Genomic DNA, 15649 nt, shown 5'->3' on the forward strand with positions numbered 1-15649 from the left:
GGTTTTTGGTTATACATAAGCTACCTCCAAAATTGCTCCATTCTTTCCTCCTTCCTTCCTTTCTCTCTCTCTTTCTTTTTCTCTCACTCTCTTTTCCTTCCTTTCTCCCTCCCTCTTTCACTCCCTTCCTTCCTTCTTTCTTCTATCCTTCCATTCTTTCTTTCTTTTGTTGTTACAAAAATATCTATCACCCAAAAACCAAACCAAACCCATTGCCATTGAGTCAATTCTGGCTCATAATGACCCTATAAGACAGAGTAAAACTGTCTCATAGGGTTTCCAAGACTTCAAATCTTTACAAAAGCAGACTACCACATCCATTCTCCTGTAGAGTAGCTGGTGGGTTCAAATCGCCAACCTGTCAGTTGCAAGCTGAGCACTAAACCGCTGTGCCACCAGTGCTTCTATCTATCAATTCAACTTTTTACAGGTGTATAACTGATTGACAGCAATTATGTTACTCAGCTGTGGAACCCTTGGTTAAGAGCTTGGCTGCTAACAACCAAAAGGTTGGGAGTTTGAATCCACCAGCCACTACTTGGAAACCCTATAGGGCAGTTCTACTCTGTCCTGTAGGGTCACTATGAGTCAGAATTGACTTGATAGCAAGGAGTTTGGTTTTTTGGTATAAACTAAAACTCAGTGCTCCATAAGCAATAACACCCTCTTTCCCTCTCCCTCCTGCCCTTGGTAACCACTAGTAAACTTTGGTCTCCATACATTTGCCTATTCTTGCCTTTTTACATAAGTGAGGTCATACAATATTTCTCCTTTCGTGATTGACTTATTTCACACAGCATAATGTCTTTAAGCTCCATTCCTCCGTGTGGTAGCATGTATTAAGACTTCATTTCTTTTTCTGACTGAGTAGTATTCCATCATATGTATACACCACATTTTACCCATTCATCTATTGTTGGGCATTTAGTTTGTTTCCACTTTTTGGTTATTGCGAATAATGTTGCAACGAACATCACTGTACACATGTCTCTATTGCTGATTTCAAATCCCTTGGGTATATTCCCAGCAGTGGAATTTGGAGCCCTGGTGGTGCAATTGTTAAGAGCTATGGCTGATAACTAAAAAGGTTAGCAGTTTGAATCCATCAGCCACTCCTTGGAAACCCTATGGGTCAGTTCTACTCTATCCTATAGGGTCACTGTGAGTCAGAATCAACTCAATGACAGTGGGTTTGGTTTTGGCTTTTTTGTTAGTTCTTTTTTAGTTTTCCTCAACAGCTGTACCATTTTGCATTCCCACCAGCAATGGATGTGTTCAAATTTTTCCACATCCTCACCAACATTTATTATTATTATGATTATTATTATTTTGTATTAGCCATCCTGGTGGGAGTAAAATAGTATCTCATTGTGATTTTGATTTGCGTCTCTCTGATGGGGAGCCCTGCTGACACAGTGGTTAAGAGCTCGCTTGCTAATCAAAAAATCAGCAGTTCAAACCTACCAGCTGCTCCTTGGAAACCCTAGGTGGAAGTTCTATTCTGTCCTATAGTGTTGCTAAGAGTCAGAATGGACTAAATGACAGCACGGTTGGTTTTTTTTATTTCTGATGGATAATGATATTGAGCATCTTTTCATGTGTTTGGTGGCCATTTGAATGTCCTTTTTGGTGAAATGTTTATTCAAGTTCTTTGCTCATTTTTTGATTCGGTTATTTGAATTTGTTGTTATGTTGTCAAAGTTGTGTATGTATTTTGGTTATTAGATTCTAATTGGGTATATGGCTTCCAAAGATATTCTTCCAGTCAATACCTTTTCTTTTCACTTTTTTTGTAAAGTCTTTTGATGAACAAAAGTTTTTAATTTTTATGATGTCTCATTTTTATTCTGTTTTTGCTACTTGTACTTTTGTTATTATATTAGATAATACATTGTCATGAGGTAAGCCCTACAGCCTTTACCCTGCATTTTCTTCTAAGAATTTTATGGTTTTAGTACTTACATTTAGATCTTTAACCCATTTTCAATTTGTTTTTGTGTATGGTGTGAAGAATGTATCCTGTTTCATTTTCCTGCATGTGGAAATCCAATTTTCCCAACACCATTTATTGGACTCTTTTTTCCTCATTGAATGGACTTAGCACCCTTGTCAAAAATCAGTTAACCATAGATGTGTGAGTTTATTTCTGTACTCTCAATTCTATTCCATTGGTCTGTGTATCAATTTTTATACCAGTATCAGGCTGTTTTGATTACTGTAGCTGTATAACATATTTTGAAACCAGGAAGTGTGAGTCTTCCTCTTTTGTTCTTCTCTTTCAAAATTGCTTTAGTTATCCAGGGTCTCTTACCATTCTATAAAAAGTTGAGGATTGATTTTCCCATTTCTGTAAAGAAGGCTGTTGGACTTTTTAACAGGATGACATTAAATCTATAGGTCACTTTGGGTAGTATTGAGATCTTAATATTAGATATTCCAGTCCATGAACATGTGACATCTTTCCATTGATTTTAGTCTTCTTTAAACTCTTTCAGCAATGTTTTATAATTTCCATCGTATAAGTCTTTCACATCCCTGTTTAAATTTATTCCTAGGTATTTTATTTTCTTAGATGCTATTGTAAATGGGCTGCTTTACATAATTTCCCTTTCAGGTTTCTCATTTCTGGTGTATAGAAACCCACCTGATTTTTGTTTGTTGACCTTGTACCTTGCAACTTTGCTAAATTCCTCTACTAGTTCTAGAAGATTTCTTTGGAATTTTTTATGTATAGGGTCATATCATCGACAGATAAAGATAATTTCACTTTTTCTTTTACAACCTGGATACCTTTTATTTCTTTTTCTTGTCTTATTGCTCTGGTAGAACTTCTAATACATATTGAATAGAAGTAGAGAGAGTGGTGGGAACCCTTGTCTTGTTCCTAATTTCAAGGGAAAAACTCAAAATTTCTCCATGAAGTATAATGTTGGTTGTTGGCTTTTCATATACAACCTGAGTAATACTGAGGAACATCCCGTCTGTTCCAGTCTTACTGAGGGTTTTCATCAAAGAGGTTGTTGGATTTTATCAAATGCTGCATCCATAGAGATGATCATGTGCTTCTTTTCCTTTGTTCTATTAATGTGGCATGTTGCATTGATTGATTTTCTAATGTTGAACTATCCTTACATTCCTGGAATAAATCTCATTTGGTCATAGTGTATGACTCTTTCAATATACTGTGGGATTCTGTTTGCTAGTGTTTTGGTGAGGATTATTGTATCTATATTCATAAGGAATATTGGTCTGTTGTTTTCTTGTGGTGTCTTTGTCTCGTTTTGGTATTAAGGTTATGTTTGCTTCATAGAATAAACTAAGAAGACTTACTTATTAAGATGGAAACCCTGGAGGCAGGGCCAAGACAGTGGAGTAGTCAGATGCTTCCAGTGATCCCTGTTACAACAAAGATCTGAAAAAACAAGGGAAACAATTATATATACAACAAGCTAGGAGCTCTGAACGTCAAAGGCAAAGTTAGAAAATGGACTGAGTGGCAGGGGGAGGGAGAGATGGTTCAGAAGCTGCAAGGAGTTGCTGGACCTGATTCCGTGGGAACCCTCAGGCACGAACCACTGGAGCAACCTCAGTGGGGCTGGCAGTAGTGTTCCAGACAAGGTTTCCTCAGGGAGAGACAGCGAGCCACGCAGCCTGCTCACACCTCTGGAACCAGAGAAGAACGGTGCTCTCAGCAAAATCTAAGTACTGCATTTATTTTACTGCGCCCCCAGCCCCAAAGCCAGCTTCAGTGGCTGTCGATTTCCCTGAGTCTGAGATAGGTCCTGCTGTATGCCCTGAGCCATTCTCCTGGCCTTGCGAAGGAATAAATTAACAATTGGGGGAAAAGATACTCTGCCAGCTTGACTACATTGGGGCATGCAGGACAGAAGCGGCTCCTGTCCAGGCACAAATGTCCACAGGCTTTGAATATCTTTCACCCCTGCATGGACCAGTTTGGGCCCATTTGAAGAGAATAGGTCCTTGTTGGCAGACTGCAACTGTTTCAGCTGTGCGGTGGAGAGGCAGGTTTTTGATGTCTGACACCTCTTTGCCTACTAAACAGGGTCCTCACCTACCCACATCAGGGGCCTAAGGACTGGTGGCTCCACCCACGTCCCCTAGCCACCTGCCACAGGGATCCAAGGATAAGTGGTATCTCCCAGTACTTACAACCAAAAGCATTGGGTGCCTGTGGTCTGGCTGCAGAACCCATCCACCTGTGCACTCTAGGGAACTGGGATGCACTTTTCACAGACACTCGGGGAACAGTTGTCAGCCCCTTGCCTTGTTCAGAGCTCAAACCCCTGCTGCAACCAGATACTTGAACCTGTATCAATCACCCTGTCCCTCTAAGACTGTAGGACAAATCCTGTACCACACACTTAATGACCAACTACCGGGACACCTGAGCTGAATCCATACAAAAAAAGCAAATGGACTCCTAGGCTCATATGCCTGGTAAAAGCTCTAGCCATCTGGTGACAGGACGTTAGAGCTTCAAAGGCTAAAATAGTCAAGCTAGCTCACTCAAGCAACCTATCTGGGCATATCTAAACAAAATGAAGCAAGAAGCTAGGACACAGTATGCAAACATAAAATAAATTAGTACATTAACTTACAGATGGCTTGGAGAAAACAGTCAATATCAAATCACATAAAGAAGCAGACCATGATCACTTCAACAACTCTCAAAATGAAGAATCAAGGAATCTTCTGGATGAAGGTGTTGTCCTGAAATCACCAGATGCAGAACGCTAAAGATTAATGTACAGAACTCTTCAAGACATCAGGAACGAGATCAGGCAAAACACGAATCAAGCTAAGGAACAAACAGATATAGCAGTTGAAGAAACTCAAAGGTTATTCAAGAACATAATGAAAAATTTAATAGGCTGCAAGAACCACAAAGAGACAGCAATTAGAAATTCAGAAGATTAACAATAAAATTATAGAATTAGACAACTCAATAGAAAGTCAGAGGAACAGAATTGAGGAAATGGAGGCAGAATTACACTGAAGATAAAATACTTGGCACCAATATATTTGAAGAAAAATCAGATAAAAGAATTTAAAACAATGAAGAAACCCTAAGAATCATGTGGGACTCTATCAAGAGAAAAACCCTATGAGCAAATGGAGTACCAGAACAGGGAGGGATAAAAAATACAGAGAGAATTGTTGAAGATTTGTTTGCAGGAAATTTCTCTGATATCATGAAAGATGAGACGATATCTATCCAAGATGCTCATTGACCTCCACATAAGGTAGATCTCTAAGAAAGTCACCAAGACATATTATAAACACACTTGCCAAAAACAAAGATAAAGAGAGAATTTTAAGAGTGGCTGGGGGTAAACAAAAAGTCACCTACGAAGGAGAGTCAATATGAATAAGCTCGGACTACTCGTCAGAAACCATGCAGGCAAGAAGGCAATGGGATGACATATAAAGTATTGAAAAAAAAAAAATTACCATCCAAGAACGATATATCCAGGAAAGCTGTCTCTCAAATATGAAGGCGAAATTAGGACATTTTCAGATAAACAGAAGTTTAGGGAATTTGTAAAAACCAAACCAAAATGACAAAAAATACTAAAGGGAGTTCATTGGTTAGAAAATCAATACTATCAGATATCATTCCAGGACTAGAACACAGGACAGAGTGACCAGATGTCAACCAAATAGGGAAATCATAAATATAAGTCCAGATTAAAAAAAAACTCTCAAAACAGGGAATCAGGATGTCATTATGTAAAAGAAGACAACATTAAAACAATAAAGAGAGACTAAAAAACATAGTTGTAGATCTTTCATATGGACAGGAAGTCAAGGTGATATAAAGAAATAAAAGTTAGGTTTAAACTTAGAAAAGTAGGGGTAAATATTAAGGTAACCACAAACGAGATTAACAATCCTACTCATCAAAATAAAATACAAAAATAAATAAATAAAGACTCAGCAAAATAAAATCAGCAACAACAAATAAGAGGAAAAGACAATATAAAGATAAACTACTCAGCACAAAAAAAATAAGTGGGAAAAAGAAACTGTCAACAACACACAAAAAAACCATCAAAATGACAGCACTAAAATCATACCTATCCACATTTACACTGAATGGAGTTGGGCTACATGCACCAATAAAGACACAGAGAGTGGCAGAATGGATTAAAAAAAAACACACACACAATTCATCTACATGCTGACTACAAGAGACGCCTCTTAGACTTGAAGACACAAACTAAAACTCAAAGGATGGAAAAAAATATATCAAGCAAACAACAGTCAAAAAAGAGCAGGAGTGGAAATATTAATTTCTGACAAAATAGACTTTAAAGTTAAATCCACCACAAAAGATAAGGAAGGACTCTATATAATGATTAAAGGGACAATATACCAGGAGGATATAACCACATTAAATATTTATGCACCCAATGACAGGTGTTCAAGATACATAAAACAAACTCTATCAGCATTGAAAAGTGAGATAGACAGCTCCACAATAATAGTAGGAGACTTCAACACACCACTTTCAGTGAAGGACAGGACATCCCGAAAGAAGCTCAGTAAAGACACGGAAGATCTAAATGCCACAATCAATCAATTTGACCTCATAGACGTATACAGAACACTCCACTCAACAGCATCAAAGTATACTTTCTTTTCCAGTGCACATGGAACATTCTCTAGAATAGGCCACATATTAGATCATAAAGGAAGCTTTAACAGAATCCAAAATATTACAAAGCATCTTCTCTAACCATAAGGCCATAAAAGTAGAAATCAGTAACAGAAAAAGCAGGGAAAAGAAATAAAAAACTTGGAAACTGAACAATACCCTGCTCAAAAATGACTGGGTTATAGAAGAAATTAAGGATGGAATAAAGGAATTCATAGAATCCAATGAGAATGAAAACACTTCTTATCAGAACCTTTGGGACATAGGTAAAGCAGTGCTCAGAGGTCAATTTATATCAACAAATGTACACATACAAAAAGGATGACCAAAAATCAAAGAATTATCCCTACAACTTGAACAAATAGACACAGAACAACAAAAGAAACCCTCAGGCACAAAAAGAAAGCAAATAATAAAAATTAGAGCAGAATTAAATGAAATAGAGAACAGAAAAACAAAGGAAAGAGTTAACAAGACCAAAAGCTGGTTCTTTGAAAAAATCAACAAAACTGATAAGCCACTGGCCAAATTGACAAAAGAAAAACAGGAGAGGAAGCAAATAACCTGACTAGAAATGAGATGGATATCACAAGACCCAACTGAAATTAAAAGAATCATATCAGATTACTATGAAAAATTGTATTCTAACAAATTTGAAAACCTAGAAGACATGGACGAATTTCTAGAAACATACTACCTACCTAAACTAACAGAAACAGAGGTAGAACAACTAAATAAACCCATAACAAAAGAAGAGATTGAAAAGGTAATTTAAAAACTCCGAACAAAAAAAAGCCCTGGCCCAGATGGTTTCCCTGGAGAGTTGCACCAAACTTTCAGAGAGGAGTTAACACCACTACTACTAAAGGTATTTCAGAGCATAGAAAAAGATGGAATACTCCCAAACTCATTCTATGAAGCCAGCATATCCCTGATACAAAAACCAAGTAAGGACATCACAAAAAATGAAAATTACAGAGTTATATGCCTCGTGAACGTAGATGCAAAAATCCTCAACAAAATTCTGGACAATAGAATTTAACGACATATCAAAAAAAATAAGTCACCATGACCTAGTGGGATTCATACCAGCTATGCAGGGATGGTTCAACATTAGAAAAACAGTTAATACAATCCATCATATAAATAAAACAAAAGATAAGAACCACATGATCTTATCAATTGATGCAGAAAAGGCATTTGACAAAGTCCAACACCCATTTGTGATAAAAACCCTCAGCAAAATAGGTATAGAAGGAAAATTCCTCAACACAATAAAGGGCATTTATACAAAGCCGAGGGCCAACATCATCCTAAATGGAGAAAGTCCGAAGCATTCCCCTTGAGAAAAAGAACCAAACAAGGATGCCCTTTATCACTACTCTTCTTCAACATTGTGCTGGAGGTCCTAGCTACAGCAATTAGGCTAGGTGAAGAAATAAAGTCCAACCAGATTGGTAAGGAAGAAATAAAAGTATCTCTGTTTTCAGATGACATGATCTTATACACAGAAAACCCTAAGGAATCCTCAAGAAAACTACTGAAACTAATAGAAGAGTTCAGCAGAGTATCAGCATAGAAGATAAACATACAAAAATCAGTTGGATTCCTCTACACCAACAAAAAGAACATTGAAGAGGAAATCACCAAATCAATACCATTTACAGTAGCCCCCAAGAACATAAAATACTTAGAAATAAATCTTACTAGAGATGTAAAAGACCTATACAAAGAAAACTTCTAGACACTGCTGCAATAAACCAAAAGAGATCTACATAAGTGGAAAAACATACCTTGCTTATGAATAGGAAGAATCAACATTGTAAAAATATCTATTCTACCAAAAGTGATCAATAGATACAATGCAATTCCGATCCAAACTCCAACAACATTTTTTAATGAGATGGAGAAACAAATCACCAACTTCATATAGAAGGGAAAGAGGCCCTGGATAATAAAGCATTACTGAAAAAGAACAAGGTGGGAGGCCTCACACTACCTGATTTTCAAATCTATTATACTGCCACAGTAGTCAAAACAGCCTGGTACTGGTACAGAACAGATACATATACCAATGGAACAGAATTGAGAATCCAGACATAAATCCATCCACATGTGAGCAACTGATATTTGACAAAAGCCCAAAGTCAGTTAAATGGGGAAAAAACAGTCTCTTTAACAAATGGTGCTGGCATAACTGGATATCCATCTGCAAAAATATGAAACAAGACCCATACCTCACACCAAGCACAAAATCTTACTCAAAATGGATCAAAGACCTAAATATAAAATCTAAAATGATGAAGATCATGGAAGAAAAAACAGCAACAATGCTAGTAGCCCTAATACATGGCATAAACAGTATACAAAACATTACTAATAATGTACAAACACCAGAAGAGAAACTAGGTAACTGGGAGCTCCTAAAAATCAAACATCTATGCTCATCCAAAGACTTCACCAAAAGAGTAAAAGATTACCTGCAGACTGGGAAAGAGTTTTTAGTTATGACATATCTTATGAGCGTCTAATCTCTAAAATCTACATGATACTGCAAAAACTCAACAATCAAAAGAAAATAACCCCATTAAAAAATGGGCAAAGGATATGAACAGGCACTTCACTGAAGAAGACATTCAGGTAGCTAACAGATAAATGAGGAAATGCTCAGGATCATTAGCCATTAGAGAAATGCAAATCGAAACTGCAATAAGATTCCATCTCATTCCAACAAGGCTGGCATTAATCCAAAAAACACAAAATAGTAAATTTTGGAGAGGTTGTGGAGAGACTGGAATACTTATACACTGCTGGTGGGAATGTAAAATGGTACAACCACTTCGGAATGGATTTGGCGCTTCCTTAAAAAGCTAAAAATAGAACTACCATATGATCCAGGAATCTCTCCTTGGAATATATCCTAGAGAAAAAAGAGCCTTTACCCGAACAGATATATGCATACTCATGTTCATTGCAGCACTGTCTACAATAGCAAAAAGATGGAAGCAACCAAGGTGCCCATCAACAGATGAATGGATAAATTATGGTATATTCACAGAATTGAATACTACACATGGATAAAGAACAATGACGAACCCATGAAACATTTCATAACATGGGGGAACCTGGAAGGCATTATGCTGAGTGAAATTAGTCAGTTGCAAAAGGACAAATATTGTATGAGACCAGTGTTAAAAAAAACTCAAGAAATATTTTAAACAAAGAAGAAAATATTCTTTAATGGTTACAAGAGTGGAGAGGGAGGGAGGGAGAAGGGCATTCACTAGATAGTAGGCAGGAACTAGTTTAGGTGAAGGGGAAGACAACACACAACGCAGGAAAGGTCAGCACAACTGGACTAAACCAAAAGCAAGGAAGTTTCCTGAATAAATACTTTGAAGGCCAGTGTAGCAGTGGTGGGGGTTTGGGGACCATGGTTTCAGGGGACATCTAGGTCAATTGGTATATTGAAATCTATTAAGAAAACATTCTGTATCCCACTTTGGAAAGTGGCATCTGGAGTCTTAAATGTTAGCAAGCGACCATCTAAGATGCATCAATTTGTCTCAACCCACATGGAGCAAAGGAGAATGAAGAACACCAAAGATACAAGGTAATTATGAGCCCAAGAGACAGAAAGGGCCATAAATATCAGAGACTACATCAGCCTGAGACCAGAAGAACTAGGTGGCTCCTGGCTACAGCTGATGATTGCTCTGACAGGGAACACAGAGAATTTCTGATGCAGCAGGAGGACAGTGCGATGCAGACCTCAAAATTTTCGTAAACAGACCAGACTTAACGGTCTGACTGAGACTAGAAGGACTCCAGAGGCCATGGTCCCCAGAACTTCTGTTAGCCCAAGATAGGAGCCATTCCCAAAGCCAGCTCTTCAGACAGGGATTGATTGGACTATAAGATAGAAAATGATACTGGTGAGGATTGAGCTTCTTGGCTGAAGTTGACACATGAGATTATGTGGGCAGCTCTGTTCTGGAGGAGAAATGAGAAGGCAGAGGGGGACAGAAGCTGGCTGAATGGACACAGAAATATACAGGGTGGAGAGAAAGAGTGTGCTGTCTCATTGTGGGAGAGCAACTAAGAGTACACAGCAAAGTATATATAAATTTTTATGTGAGAGACTGACGATTTGTAAACTTTCACTTAAAACACAGTAAAAATTAAAAAAAAAAAAAAGTGGAAACCCTGGTGGTTAAGAGCTAGGGCTTCGAACCAAAAGGCTGGCAGTCCGAATCCACCAGGCGCTCCTTGAAAACCCTATGGGGTCGCTATGAGTCAGAATCAACTCAATGACAATGGGTTTGGTTTTTTTTTTTTTAAATTATTAAAATAATAAGGGCTTTAGAAATGTGTTGCCTACAAAACATAACACATTAATAATTACATATGTAATTATAGGAGTCTCTGGGTGGCACAAATGGTTAAGTGTTTGATTTCTAACCAAAAGGTTGGCAGTTGAACCCCCCCCAAACACACTTCGGCGATCTGCTTCTGAAGGTCATAGGCTTGAAAACCTTATGGAGTAGTTCTGCTCTGTATGCATGGAGTCTCCAGGAGTCAGAACCAACTCAACAGCAACCAGAAGCAAAAAACAATATGTAATTATATGCTCCTAGTATTTCCTACATTAATAATATACCATTAATTGGGTATTTGAGGGTCCCTGGTGGCTAGTGGTTAAGTGCTACAGCTGCTAAACAAGAAGCCAGCAGTTCGAATCCACCAGGCTCTCCTTGGAAACTCTATGGGTTAGTTCTATTCCGTCCTATAGGGTCTCTATGAGTCGGCATCGACTTGAAGGCAGGGTTTTTTTGTTTGTTTGTTTTGGTGGTTCAGTGGTTAAGCGCTGGGCTGCTGACGAAAAGGTCAGTGGTTCAACCCCACCAGTGGCTCTGTAGGAGATAAGACCTGACAGTCTGCTCCTATGAAGATTATAGCCTAGAAACCCTATGGGGCAGTTCTACCCTGGCATATATGAGTCAGAAGTGACTCAATGGCAGACAACAACAATTGAGTATTTATTTTATGTCAAGTCAGATTTTTTACATATCAATAAATGTATTTTTGCGCTTATATAAATGTTATATACATTTGGTCATTGGAACAACCTTTTTTTTTTTTTTATTAACTTTTATTAAGCTTCAAGTGAACATTTACAAATCCAATCAGCCTGTCACATATAAGTTTACATACATCTTACTCCGTACTCCCACTTGCTCTCCCCCTATTGAGTCAGCCCTTTCAGTCTCTCCTTTCGTGACAATTTTGCCAGCTTCCCTCTCTCTCTATCCTCCCATCCCCCCTCCAGACAAGAGCTGCCAACACACTCTCAAGTGTCCACCTGATATAATTAGCTAACTCTTCATCAGCATCTCTCTCCCACCCGCTGACCTGCCCTTTCATGTCTGATGAGTTGTCTTCGGGGATGGTTCCTGTCCTGTGCCAACAGAAGGTCTGGGGAGCATGGCCGCCGGGATTCCTCTAGTCTCAGTCAGACCATTAAGTATGGTCTTTTTATGAGAATTTGGGGTCTGCATCCCACTGATCTCCTGCTCCCTCAGGGATTCTCTGTTGTGCTCCCTGTCAGGGCAGTCATCGATTGTGGCCGGGCATCAACTAGTTCTTCTGGTCTCAGGATGATGTAGGTCTCTGGTTCATGTGGCCCTTTCTGTCTCTTGGGCTCTTAGTTGTCGTGTGACCTTGGTGTTCTTCATTTTCCTTTGCTCCAGGTGGGTTGAGACCAAATGCTGCATCTTAGATGGCCGCTTGTTAGCATTTAAGACCCCAGACGCCACATTTCAAAGTGGGATGCAGAATGTTTTCATACTAGAATTATTTTGCCAATTGACTTAGAAGTCCTCTCAAACCATGTTCCCCAGACCCCCGCCCCTGCTCCGCTGACCTTTGAAGCATTCATTTTATCCCGGAAACTTCTTTGCTTTTGGTCCAGTCCAATTGAGCTGACCTTCCATGTATTGAGTGTTGTCTTTCCCTTCATCCAAAGCAGTTCTTATCTACTGATTAATCAATAAAAAACCCTCTCCCTCCCTCCCTCCCCCTTCGTAACCACAAAAGTATGTGTTCTTCTCAGTTTTTACTATTTCTCAAGATCTTATAATAGTGGTCTTATACAATATTTGTCCTTTTGCCTCTGACTAATTTCGCTCAGCATAATGCCTTCCAGGTTCCTCCATGTTATGAAATGTTTCAGAGATTCGTCACTGTTCTTTATCGATGCGTAGTATTCCATTGTGTCAATATACCACAATTTATTTACCCATTCATCCGTTGATGGACACCTTGGTTGCTTCCAGCTTTTTGCTATTGTAAACAGAGCTGCAATAAACATGGGTGTGCATATATCTGTTTGTGTGAAGGCTCTTGTATCTCTAGGGTATATTCCGAGGAGTGGGATTTCTGGCTTGTATGGTAGTTCTATTTCTAACTGTTTAAGGTAACGCCAGATAGATTTCCAAAGTGGTTGTACCATTTTACATTCCCACCAGCAGTGTATAAGAGTTCCAATCTCTCCGCAGCCTCTCCAACATTTATTATTTTGTGTTTTTTGGATTAATGCCAGCCTTGTTGGTGTGAGATGGAATCTCATCGTAGTTTTAATTTGCATTTCTCTAATGGCTAATGATCGAGAGCATTTTCTCATGTATCTGTTGGCTGCCTGAATATCTTCTTTAGTGAAATGTGTGTTCATATCCTTTGCCCACTTCTTGATTGGGTTGTTTGTCTTTTTGTGGTTGAGTTTTGACAGAGTCATGTAGATTTTAGAGATCAGGCGCTGGTCGGAGATGTCATAGCTGAAAATTCTTTCCCAGTCTGTAGGTGGTCTTTTTACTCTTTTGGTGAAGTCTTTAGATGAGCATAGGTGTTTGATTTTTAGGAGCTCCCAGTTATCGGGTTTCTCTTCATCATTTTTGCTAATGTTTTGTATTCTGTTTATGCCTTGTATTAGGGCTCCTAGGGTTGTCCCAATTTTTTCTTCCATGATCTTTATCGTTTTAGTCTTTATGTTTAGGTCTTTGATCCACTTGGAGTTAGTTTTTGTGCATGGTGTGAGGTATGGGTCCTGTTTCATTCTTTTGAAAATGGATATCCAGTTATGCCAGGACCATTTGTTGAAAAGACTATCATTTCCCCAATTGACTGACACTGGTCCTTTGTCAAATATCAGCTGCTCATATGTGGATGGATTTATATCTGGGTTCTCAATTCTGTTCCATTGGTCTATGTGCCTGTTGTTGTACCAGTACCAGGCTGTTTGGACTACTGTGGCTCTATAATAGGGTCTGAAATCAGGTAGAGTGAGGCCTCCCACTTTCTTCTTCTTTTTCCGTAATGTTTTGCTTATCCGGGGCTTCTTTCCCTTCCATATGAAATTGGTGATTTGTTTCTCTATCCCCTTAAAATATGACACTGGAATTTGGATCAGAAGTGTGTTATATGTATAGATGGCTTTTGGTAGAATAGACATTTTTACTATGTTAAGTCTTCCTATCCATGAGCAGGGTATGTTTTTCCACTTCAGTATGTCCTTTTGAATTTCTTGTAGTAGAGCTTTGTAGTTTTCTTTGTATAGGTCTTTTACATTCTTGGTAAGATTTATTCCTAAGTATTTTATCTTCTTGGGGGCTACTGTGAATGGTATTGATTTGGTTATTTCCTCTTCGGTGTTCTTTTTGTTGATGTAGAGGAATCCAAGTGATTTTTGTATGTTTATTTTATAACCTGAGACTCTGCCAAACTCTTCTATTAGTTTCAGTAGTTTTCTGGAGGATTCCTTAGGGTTTTCTGTGTATAAGATCATGTCATCTGCCAATAGTGATAACTTTACTTCCTCCTTGCCAATCTGGATACCCTTTATTTCTTTGTCTAGCCTAATTGCCCTGGCTAGGACTTCAAGTACAATGTTGAATAAGAGTGGTGATAAAGGGCATCCTTGTCTGGTTCCCGTTCTCAAGGGAAACGCTTTCAGGTTCTCTCCATTTAGAGTGATATTGGCTGTTGGCTTTGCATAGATGCCCTTTATTATGTTGAGGAATTTTCCTTCAATTCCTATTTTGGTAAGAGTTTTTATCATAAATGGGTGTTGGACTTTGTATTACATTAATGGTTTTTCTGATATTAAACCAGCCTTGCATACCTGGTATAAATCCCACTTGATCAGGGTGAATTATTTTTTTGATGTGTTGTTGGATTCTATTGGCTAGAATTTTGTTGAGGATTTTTGCATCTATGTTCATGAGGGATAGAGGTCTGTAATTTTCTTTTTTTGTAATGTCTTTACCTGGTTTTGGTATCAGGGAGATGGTGACTTCATAGAATGATTTGGGTAGTATTCCGTCATTTTCTATGCTTTGAAATACCTTCAGTAGTAGTGGTGTTAACTCTTCTCTGAAAGTTTGGTAGAACTCTGCAGTGAAGTCGTTCAGGCCAGGGCTTTTTTTTTGTTGGAAGTTTTTTGATTACCATTTCAATCTCTTTTTTTGTTATGGGTCTATTTAGTTGTTCTACTTCTGAATGTGTTAGTTTAGGTAGGTAGTGTTTTTCCAAGAATTAATCCATTTCTTCTATGTTTTCAAATTTGTTAGAGTACAATTTTTCGTAGTAATCTGAAATGATTCTTTTAATTTCGTTTGGTTCTGTTGTGATGTGGTCCTTCTCGTTTCTTATTCGGGTTATTTGTTTCCTTTCCTGTTTTTCTTTAGTCAGTCTAGCCAATGGTTTATCAATTTTGTTAATTTTTTCAAAGAACCAGCTTTCGGCTTTGTTAATTCTTTCAATTGTTTTTCTGTTCTCTAATTCATTTAGTTCAGCTCTAATTTTTATTATTTGTTTTCTTCTGGTGCCTGATGGATTCTTTTGTTGCTCACTTTCTATTTGTTCAAGTTGTCGGGACAGTTCTCTGCTTTTGGCTCTTTCTTCTTTTTGTATGTG

The sequence above is a fragment of the Loxodonta africana genome, chromosome 5 (genome assembly GCF_030014295.1).
Source record: "Loxodonta africana isolate mLoxAfr1 chromosome 5, mLoxAfr1.hap2, whole genome shotgun sequence".
Taxonomy (NCBI): domain Eukaryota; kingdom Metazoa; phylum Chordata; class Mammalia; order Proboscidea; family Elephantidae; genus Loxodonta; species Loxodonta africana.